The 9,468-nt window shown below is 39.8% G+C and overlaps 1 pseudogene; it reads right to left on the bottom strand.

Moving 5' to 3' along the window:
- Positions 1-7,351: 7,351 nt before the first annotated feature.
- On the bottom strand, positions 7,352-8,675 carry LOC113248667 (protein FAM156A/FAM156B-like; annotated as a pseudogene).
- Between the last annotated feature and the right edge of the window lie 793 nt (positions 8,676-9,468).

Below are 9,468 nucleotides of genomic sequence, written 5' to 3'. Positions count from 1 at the left end.
GACCCATCAGTACCTGAGATTGGTTCCACAGTTCACCAGTGATATTCAGGAGACAGCAAGAGATATATAGTAGCCATGTTTTTAGACATGTTCAACAAGGGAGAATGAATACTTTTCCAGCTTCCATCATGAGATACCCTCTTCTGCCTAAAGATAGGTGGGAATGAGGTCACTTACCAGGGGGTGAGAATAAGTCTACTAAGAGTTTCTTTCACAGGAATCCTGCAGCAATTTTGGGGCACTGATGAGCATTAAGATGGCAAATAAGAGAATCTTCCCACAATGCCACAGCTTGGTGTTTCTTGCTCCTTTAACATAGCTTTCCAGATTCAAGGCTAGGCACTTGATTGAAAAAGTCAATTTCAAGAGAGAAGTCCATGCAAGAAGTCCATCCCATTTGGGAAGATCTGCCGCGGAACAAGGATGCAGAGTTGGAAATTATCCTAGCAAGCATACATCTTTCTAGGGATCCTACATGTCAGAGCATCTTGCCCAAAATCTACATGGAGTGTTCTAATAGGAGATTCCACTGGTCTTTCTTGGTTTCTATATGGAGAAGTATCTTGGTGGGGCCTTTCATGTGTATCTCAGATTGAGAGAGTCCAAAGCATGGAATGTATATTCAGATACACCTAAGCATCAACCACATGGCCAAGACTTCTGCAGAGCAGAAATAGGCCATCTATACCTTCTAAAGGGGAAACACAGACCAAGACAGTTATGTGCCCAGTAACACTGCAACCTTGGGCTCCTTTGTATCAGTCCCAGTGGGCTCTGCTTGTGAGCTACAACTATATTACAGAACTTCCTAGGTTCCAGCCCCCAGTGGGTACTCAGCACAACCTGTATGAGAGGAAAATGGAGAGCTTCATTTTTGTCATGTTATGTGTGACCTTGTGGATTAATTACACCTAGCTTTGTCCACATCAAACTCATGTGCTATGGGTCTATAACGTGATCCAGACAAATCAGAAGGCAAGTGAATGAACCTTGAATAAATACCTACAGATAAATCCTATAAAAGAATGGATGGAGATGTGGTTTTACAACACAGGGAGAGGTTTAACTAACATATGAACATTTGATCCCCAAATAATGTACATCTTCGAATTGAACTGAACTGCTCTGGGATGCATATGAGTTGGAAAGCACCACTCAAGATCCACTTCTGAAGTGCTTCTAGGCCATTTGAGTGGTTTGTAGTGTTTTGCTATTGACCATAGGGAGAATTTCAGCGATTTAGCACCTGGAAAGATACATATAAAGCATGGCTGCATCAAAAGCCTTTTTTCTATGAGCTGCTGCTAAACATGTCACATAATTCCCAAAGGAGACAATCAAGCCCAGAAAAGACAACAGAAAACCAGAGTTTTGAAAGTAAGAAGGTCCTTTCAGAGGATCCATTGCCCTGCCTCACAGGATGATGCCAGACCTTTTTGATAGGGTGTGAGGTTTGATTCAGTTCTTTGCCTATGGAGGTTCTCAAAGCATTTCTTGGATACATAGAGGGACGGAGTCATGATTTCATACCTATGTGCACAGATGAATGGAAAGGTAAGATGGATGGATGGATGGACAGTTGGACAGATGAATATATGGATGGACTGAGACAAGGCTGTGAAGTGTCTATGGGGTCACAAAAGTATTTGTGGTACAAAAGTCTTTGTGAAATTTTCACAATAAAGAGAATCCTGAGATCTTTCAGTACATGCTTTTTGATGGTGACAACCATTTCAGGGACCATAAATACAGCTAGGATTCAGAGTCCTATATTCTGTCAGCGCCAGTAGTGTTCTAGAGGCATCTACAACATGGTAGGTATGCAGTACAGTTAAGTGGTCATACCTATGGACTTGGAGTCAGATAAACCTGGGTTTCACCATCTCTAGTCCTCAGAATCACTGCTATAAAGTATGGATTATATTAGTACCTACCACAGAAGGTTGTTGTAAGCACTGGGTGTTATACGCAACTAATGAATCATCGAACTTTACATCAGAAACCAGGGATGTACTGTATGGTGACTAACATAATAAAATAAAAAAACATTAAAATAAAAAAAATTGGAAAAAAAGAAGGTTGTTATAAGATTAAATGAATCAAGGTGTTAGTGTTCCCAGAACGTGGTAAGTACCCAGTAATGTTAGTTTCTCATTACTATTCCCAATGTTAATATTTATGTTGCCTTAGAAGACCAAGGATCTGTATCTAGTTAATGGGTAGGGGACAGAGTGGTCACATTACCAGTCACATTACCATTTCCACTACATCTACAGAGAGTAGCACTGCAGCATGAAGGGATGGCTTCTGGGGCCCTAAGGGGAATCCATTAAGTGTCTTCTAAGACATCCATGGACATTAGATTTCTCCCTTGGTTAAATGCCTATTCCCAAAGACAGGGGTTGCCTCTGCAATTTCTCTTTGTACTCCACCACCACAGCCAGAAAAGCATAAAGTGGGAGGTGGCAAGGGGGGGTTAGGAATTTTGTGATTGGTAAAATGACCAGGAGATGGTTGGGCTGGTCTTCAGAGACCAACCCATAGAGCCATTGGCTTTGGTGAAAACAGTCAGCTTAGAGCTTTGAATCTCATCTCCCCTATATTGCTAACTGTGTGACCTTCTGAGAGCTTTTTAAAAAATTTTTAACTTATTTTATTTAAATTCAATTAGTTAACATACAGTGTATCATTAGTTTCAGATGTAGAGTTCAGTTATTCATTCATTGCATACAACACCCAATGCTCAGTACACCATGGCCCTCCTTAATGCCTATCACCCAGTTACCCCAACCCTCACCTCCCTTTGAGAAGCCCTCAGTTTGATTCTTATAGTTAAGAGTATCTTATCATTTCCCCCTCTCTTTTTGTTTTATTTTATTTTTCCCTCCCTTTCCCTATGAACATCTGTTTGTTCATGAAATTCCACATATGAGTGAAACCATATGATAGCTTTTAACTTCCCTAAAACTCAGTTTTCATGATGAGAAGTGGGGATAATTACATTTTTCCCCTGTAGCATTGAGAAGATTTGGGAGATAAAGAAGGTGAAATATCACCAAGTGAAGATTTTCATTGAGTGTGATTTATAGCAATTGTCACAGCCACAGATTGGAGCCATTGTGATCACCTCACCCTCATCCACTCCTCACACATAGATTCACATGGATGTGCATGTGCATGTGCACACACGTGTGTGCTGATAATAAAACCTAAGCCTTTGAGTTCCTAAGGAAATCCTTCAGTCACACCTCCTGAATTAGGTGAGAGTGCTTGCAAATCCATTTCAGGTCTTAAGTTCTCTAATGAGATCCCAATAGCAAAACTCTAATCACCTAAACTTATGTGTTCTGAATTCCTTTCAGGGCACACAAGACTTAGCTGACTTTTGCTATAATTTTTGCTATAACATACACCTGCAGATATCATTGCCTACAAACCACCACTAAGCTGAACAAGTTTTCCCATCCAAATAATGCTATCGTCTGTTTAGAGGGTGGTAATCATTAGGGGGCACAATTACCAATCTTAATACCTTTTGCCCCATGACATACAAAGAAGCATGTCCACTCTAAGACAAATATTAAAACAATACAATGGTGCTCTGGTTCCCACACAGCAAGAGTGAAGGAGCTATTCACATGCACTCCAATAAGGGCACCAGAAAACAAGGAGAGGCACTTGGAACATTTAAGCCAATGGCACCAGCACCAAAACACAGGCTCTTTCCATTGTTTCCTTCATGGAGGAGAGGCTCGCCCTACCTGGACACTCTGACTGCTGGTCTTAGCAGCACCCCAGCTAGTGATCCGAGTCTGTATCCTCAATCTCACTCTTTACGGACATGCTCCATAAGAACAAATTAAGAGAGTGCCTTTAGGCAATTTCTAACTTTGACTAATATTGATCAGTCTTCCAACACTCTTGCCCCAGGCCTACATTCTGTCTTCTGCAAAATAAGGCCAGCTGTATAGCAATTTCCTTCCAGCCCTATCTATTGACAGGTACCTCTGGTAACCCCTGCATTCCCTTCTGTCGTGAAAATGTACTTTTCTCTAGTTCATTCCTTCTCATCGGGGTCCAGTGGCATCCAAAAGATATTATGAAACCATACCTGCCAGCACCTTCTCTTTCTGAGTCCTCATATGCCCTCAATGTCAGACAGAAATGGCATTTAAGACAGAATTTGAGCACTTTGGGGAGCAATGGCTGTTAAAATGTAACAGTAACAGTTCTGTAGATATAAAATGATAAAATCCCACAGGAGAGCATAGGCAGCAACTTCTACGATATCAGCCACAGCAACCCTTTTCATGACACATATCCAAAGGCAAGAGAAACAAAAGATAAAATGAACTTGTGGGACTTCATCAAGATCAAAAGCTTCTGCACAGCCAAGGAAACAGTCAAAAAAACTAAGAGGCAGCCCACAGAATGTGAGAATATATTTGCAAATGATACTACAGATAAAAGACTGGTATCCAAGATGTACAAAGAACTTCTCAAACTCAGTACATGAGAAACAAATAAACAAATCATAAAATGGGCAGAAGATATGAACAGACACTTTTGCAATGAAGACATAGAAATGGCTAACAGACACATGAAAAAATGTTCAAAATCATTAGCCATCAGGGAAATTCAAATCAAAACCACACTAACATACCACCTTACACCAGTTAGAATGGCAAAAATTGTCAAGGCAAGAAACAGCAATTGTTGGAGAGGATGTGGAGAAAGCGGGTCCCTCCTACATTGTTGGTGGGAATGCAGGTTGGTGCAGCCACTCTGGAAAACAGTGTGGAGGTCCCTTAAAAAGTTAAAAATTGAGCTACCCTATGATCCAGCCATTGCACTACTGGGTATTTACCCCAAATATACAGAAGTAGTGAAGAGAAGGGCCATATGCACCCCAATGTTTATAGCAGCTCTGTCCACAATAGCTAAATCGTGGAAAGAGATGAGATGCCCTTCAACAGATGACTGGATTAAGAAGTTGTGGTCCATATATACAACAGAATACTATTCAGCTATCAAAAAGAACGATTTCTCAACGTTTGCTGCAACATGGATGGCACTGGAGGAGATAACACTAAGTGAAATAAGTCAAGCAGAGAAAGACAATTATCATATGGTTTCTCTCATCTATGGAACATAAGAACTAGGAAGATCGGTAGGAGAAGAAAGGGATAAAGAAAGGGGGTTAATCAGAAGGGGGAATGAAGCATGAGAGACTATGGACTCTGAGAAACAAACTGAGGGCTTCAGAGGGGAGGGGGTGGGGGAATGGGATAGGCTGGTGATTGGTAGTAAGGAGAGCATGTATTGCATGGTGCACTGGGTATTATACGGGACTAATGAATCATGGAACTTTACATGAAAAACCAGGGATGTACTGTATAGTGACTAACATAATATAATAAAAAATATTTAAAAAAATAATAAATAAAAAAAACTGTGGCCGAGCATTTAAAAAAAAAAAAAGATGATAAAATGTTCTTGTGAAGACTCACATCTGACTGAGTTAGGGAAACACATTCTGGTGTCCACAAGAGAAAGAATACAAAGAAGTAATTGGGGATATACTGTTATAAGGTCCTTTCACTACACATGAAGAGGGATAATATTATTTGAAGGTAGATTCCAATTAATTAAAACCATGTATGATAAACCCAAGGGCAACAACTAAGAAAATGAATTAAAAAGAGGTAAAAATTGTCAGTCAATTGTTGTGAAAAAATTAAAACACAATGGTATTTACTTAACTCAGAGAAAAGTACACAGGGCTGCCTCTCCCATAGAAAGGACAACCAGATAGGAGAAATAGGAGGTAAAAGGGCAACAACTAAGAAAATAAATTAAAAAGAGGTAAAAATTGTCAGTCAATTGTTGTGAAAAAATTAAAACACAAAAAGTATTTAATTAACTCAGAGAAAAGTACACAGGGCTGCCTCTCCCATAGAAAGGACAACCAGATAGGAGAAATAGGAGGTAAAAGTGGGAGATTGGTAGAATCACTCAACACATTTCCTTCCAATCCCCATGACAGTGGGCTCTGCTGAGCTGTAGGTCTTATTACCTAAGGGATGAAAATTTTCACCAGATAATGCAGTAATGGGTCCACAGAAGTGGAAGCTGAGCTTGTGTGCCTGGCCATTTTGGATTCCTCTAGCCACTTAGGGGAGCAGGCACAGAAGGAGTTCATGTTGGCAGTTGGTGTGGCTCATCTGATTATCCAAAGAAATAGGACTGCTGCCACATAGATTTGTGTTCCTCCTCCTAGTCAGTTTTTTTTTTCTTTCTGAATATTAAAAAACAACAAAAACAAAAGTTTCCATTGTGCATTCGGAAGAGAACAAAAAATAAGGAAGTGTACAAAGAGAAAAATCAGTGTAACAACCACCAAGGTGAAGAAATAAAGAGGAAGATTAGGCAGGTAGAGGAAGAAAGTTTTTTACTGCAATTATAGAAGCAATACACAGCTCTTAACAAAAAAAAAAAGAGGGATGATCTTAAAAACACAATGAAGAAGGAAAAAAGAAACATTTTAATCACTTATAGTGATAAAATTATGGTAAAAAATGGTGCACTTATATCTTAAATCAAGGGTAACTCTTTCTATAGCTGATTTCATGACTTACATAAAAGTATTGCAAACTCAAGTGTTGAACAAACAAGTTATCTTTGGATTGGGGGGGAAATCATGGCAGGGTTATTTTACTTCTCAAATTCTCTGATGAGATCACAGGATAAAATCCCAGTCCATATTAACTACATCAGAAAGCAGGTGAACCCAGAAGAAAGTGTATTTTCACATTTGAAGAAGGTTATCTTACTTGGTCTGGTAAAATTAGAGGAGTCTAGAGAGTAACATGGAGAAATTAAATCAGTTAAATGTCATGAAAACTAAAATATGCAACTGAACCCCTGACACAGTCTTCTAGTCACACAGAGATGTTGATCCTCTGCACAATAACCACATGAGGGGCATCTGAGAATGGGGAGTGACATTGAAAAACCAGTCAGTGGCACCAGCATGAACACACAGTTGCTCACATAGGGCTCCTGTAGGCAACTCCTATACTCTTCCATAGGAAACTGCTTCCCACTGCCAACCAGTAAGGGAGGAGGTTTATCCTGCCAGGCTGCTTCAACAGCTGCTCCAATTATGGCACCCCATGGTGAACCAAATATCTTCCAAGGCCTCCTCCCTCCTCTTTTTTTTGGGAGTCTATACCTTTAGAACCTCCCTTGAGATATTGTGATGAGCTGCCCTAGCATTTAAATTTAATCAACTCTTCACTGGCAGGACAAAAATCAATACCAGTAGATAAACCTGCATTTTAAAATTATGTTCCTTTGAAGTGCACTCTGGACTCTGAAATGCACATCTATTTGGTATTCATGATTGAGGCAACACATCATAAATTTCTTCAAGAGAGTGTGATATTCCCTTGTTAAGGAGTGAAACTTACTTACCTGTAGGTTACCTCAATCGAATGTTTAACTCAAAACCGTGTGATGTGTGGCTACTTCTCCTGTGCATCCTCTTTTTTCAGATTCTTGAAACTGGATCTCATCAATGATCTCATCATTGACTTCCTCTCAATAATTCAACTCTACTACACACATGCATTCTATCAGACCTAGTTCTTCTTTGTGGAGGCAGTCAATAAAATGGGACAAAAGCACATAGAAATTACAAAGAGATTCACAGGACATGAATATTTTGTGTATTTTTGACATTAAGATATGGGGTAAAAACAAAATCTCAAGGAAGGAAGACAACTGGCATCATTTGAACCATATCATGGGGATTTAGGAATTATTGTTACACAGTCATCCTTTCTATAGACTAGCACCCCCCACGATGCCCAAAGGGATGCTAAAATTATCAGCAGGAAAGACTAGGACCTTCCTGGGATTAGATCAGCTTTCACATTGATAGGATTTCCAATCATACTTCTGTCCTTATTATTTCTCTGACTATTGCTTCCTCTTTGGCTCCCAAAAGGATTCTGTGCCCAGAATGTGGCAACATCAGCATTTATGCCTGAATCCATTCAGATCTCTGTCATGTGAGGATGAGAATCTCAGTTTTCTTTTAACCACTATTTTAGGAAACTCTGAAATATTCTTCTGCTTTCCTGCTGCATCTCCAGTTGGAACTTCTCCCCCAACTCCTGCAGTTGAAGCACTCCTTCTGGCAGAAGGCCAGGCCAGTTGGTATCCAGGCTAAGGGTTAAGCCACTGAGGCCCTGAACCAACATTTCCCAGAAGGAAGGATGTAGGGCTGATTTCCTGTCTGCAGGCATCTTAGAGACATTTGGCCTATGGCTCTGGCAATATCAACATTGACATTCACATCTGAAATATATTCTAATATCTATCAACTGTGGAAGAGATTCTGGTTTTCCTTTGAACCTGGTAAGGTGCCACATGATCTAGGTGTCTTCATCTCATATGTCCCAGAAATATTGTCTTCCTCCGATTGGACACTGATCTTTCCCACCGCCTCTCTTGTAGGCTTTTCTCATCCCTGTACCACTGCTGGAGCAGCCCTTCTGTTAGAAGGTGCCAGGACTGGGATTCAGGTCACTGAGGCTCATTATTAGCAATTCTGAGAAGGAAGGATGACAGGCTGCTGTGATTTCCTGGAAAGTCTCTTTAGAAATCATCAGGCAAATTTTAGAAATCAACATAGAGCTTCCAGTTAAGGAATGAATAAGTCACAGGGATGAAAGGTACAACATAAGAAATATAGTCCATGGTATTGTAATAGCATTATATGGTGACAGATAGTAGTCCCACTTGCAAGCACAACATAACGTATAGACTTGTCAAATCACTATGTCATACCCAAGAGACTAATGTCACATTGTGTTTTAACCATACTTCAATTAGAATAAATAAATAAATAAATAAATAAATAAATAAATAAATTCTTTATTGGAAAGAAGAAAGAAAGAAAGAAAGAAAGAAAGAAAGAAAGAAAGAAAGAAAGAAAGAAGGAAGGAAGGAAGGAAGGGTTGAATTATGTTTCTGGAGTGGATCCATGGAGGTCTTGTCCATGCTTACAATTCCACCTGGCCCTCGGGTCTATACAGGAAGGTGAAGATGAAGGCTATCAAAAAACTGGAATGTAGTGAGGGACAGGCATGGCCAGAAGAACCCAGACTGCAACAAGTGATAAAAGAAGAAAGAAAATTCATTATTATGTCTCTGATTTAACCATTTTGTGCTTTTGTTTCATACGTGCAAAATGGGAAAAATAACGGGACCTACCTCCTAGGTTTGAAGCATTGCATGAAATAATACATCTCAGTAGCTTAGAATAGTGCATGGCACATCATAAGCATTTCAGAAACAGTAACTTATGTTCTGTTTTTTGCATGTCAGTTCATGCAACTGGTGTCTCGTAGTGGATGACATTAATTCCTGGCTTACATTTCCACGCTCATTCACTAGATG

This window comes from Ursus arctos, chromosome X (genome assembly GCF_023065955.2).
Source record: "Ursus arctos isolate Adak ecotype North America chromosome X, UrsArc2.0, whole genome shotgun sequence".
NCBI classification, from domain to species: domain Eukaryota; kingdom Metazoa; phylum Chordata; class Mammalia; order Carnivora; family Ursidae; genus Ursus; species Ursus arctos.
Note: the sequence above shows the minus strand (reverse complement) of the source record. Positions and strands in the feature narration are given on the sequence as shown.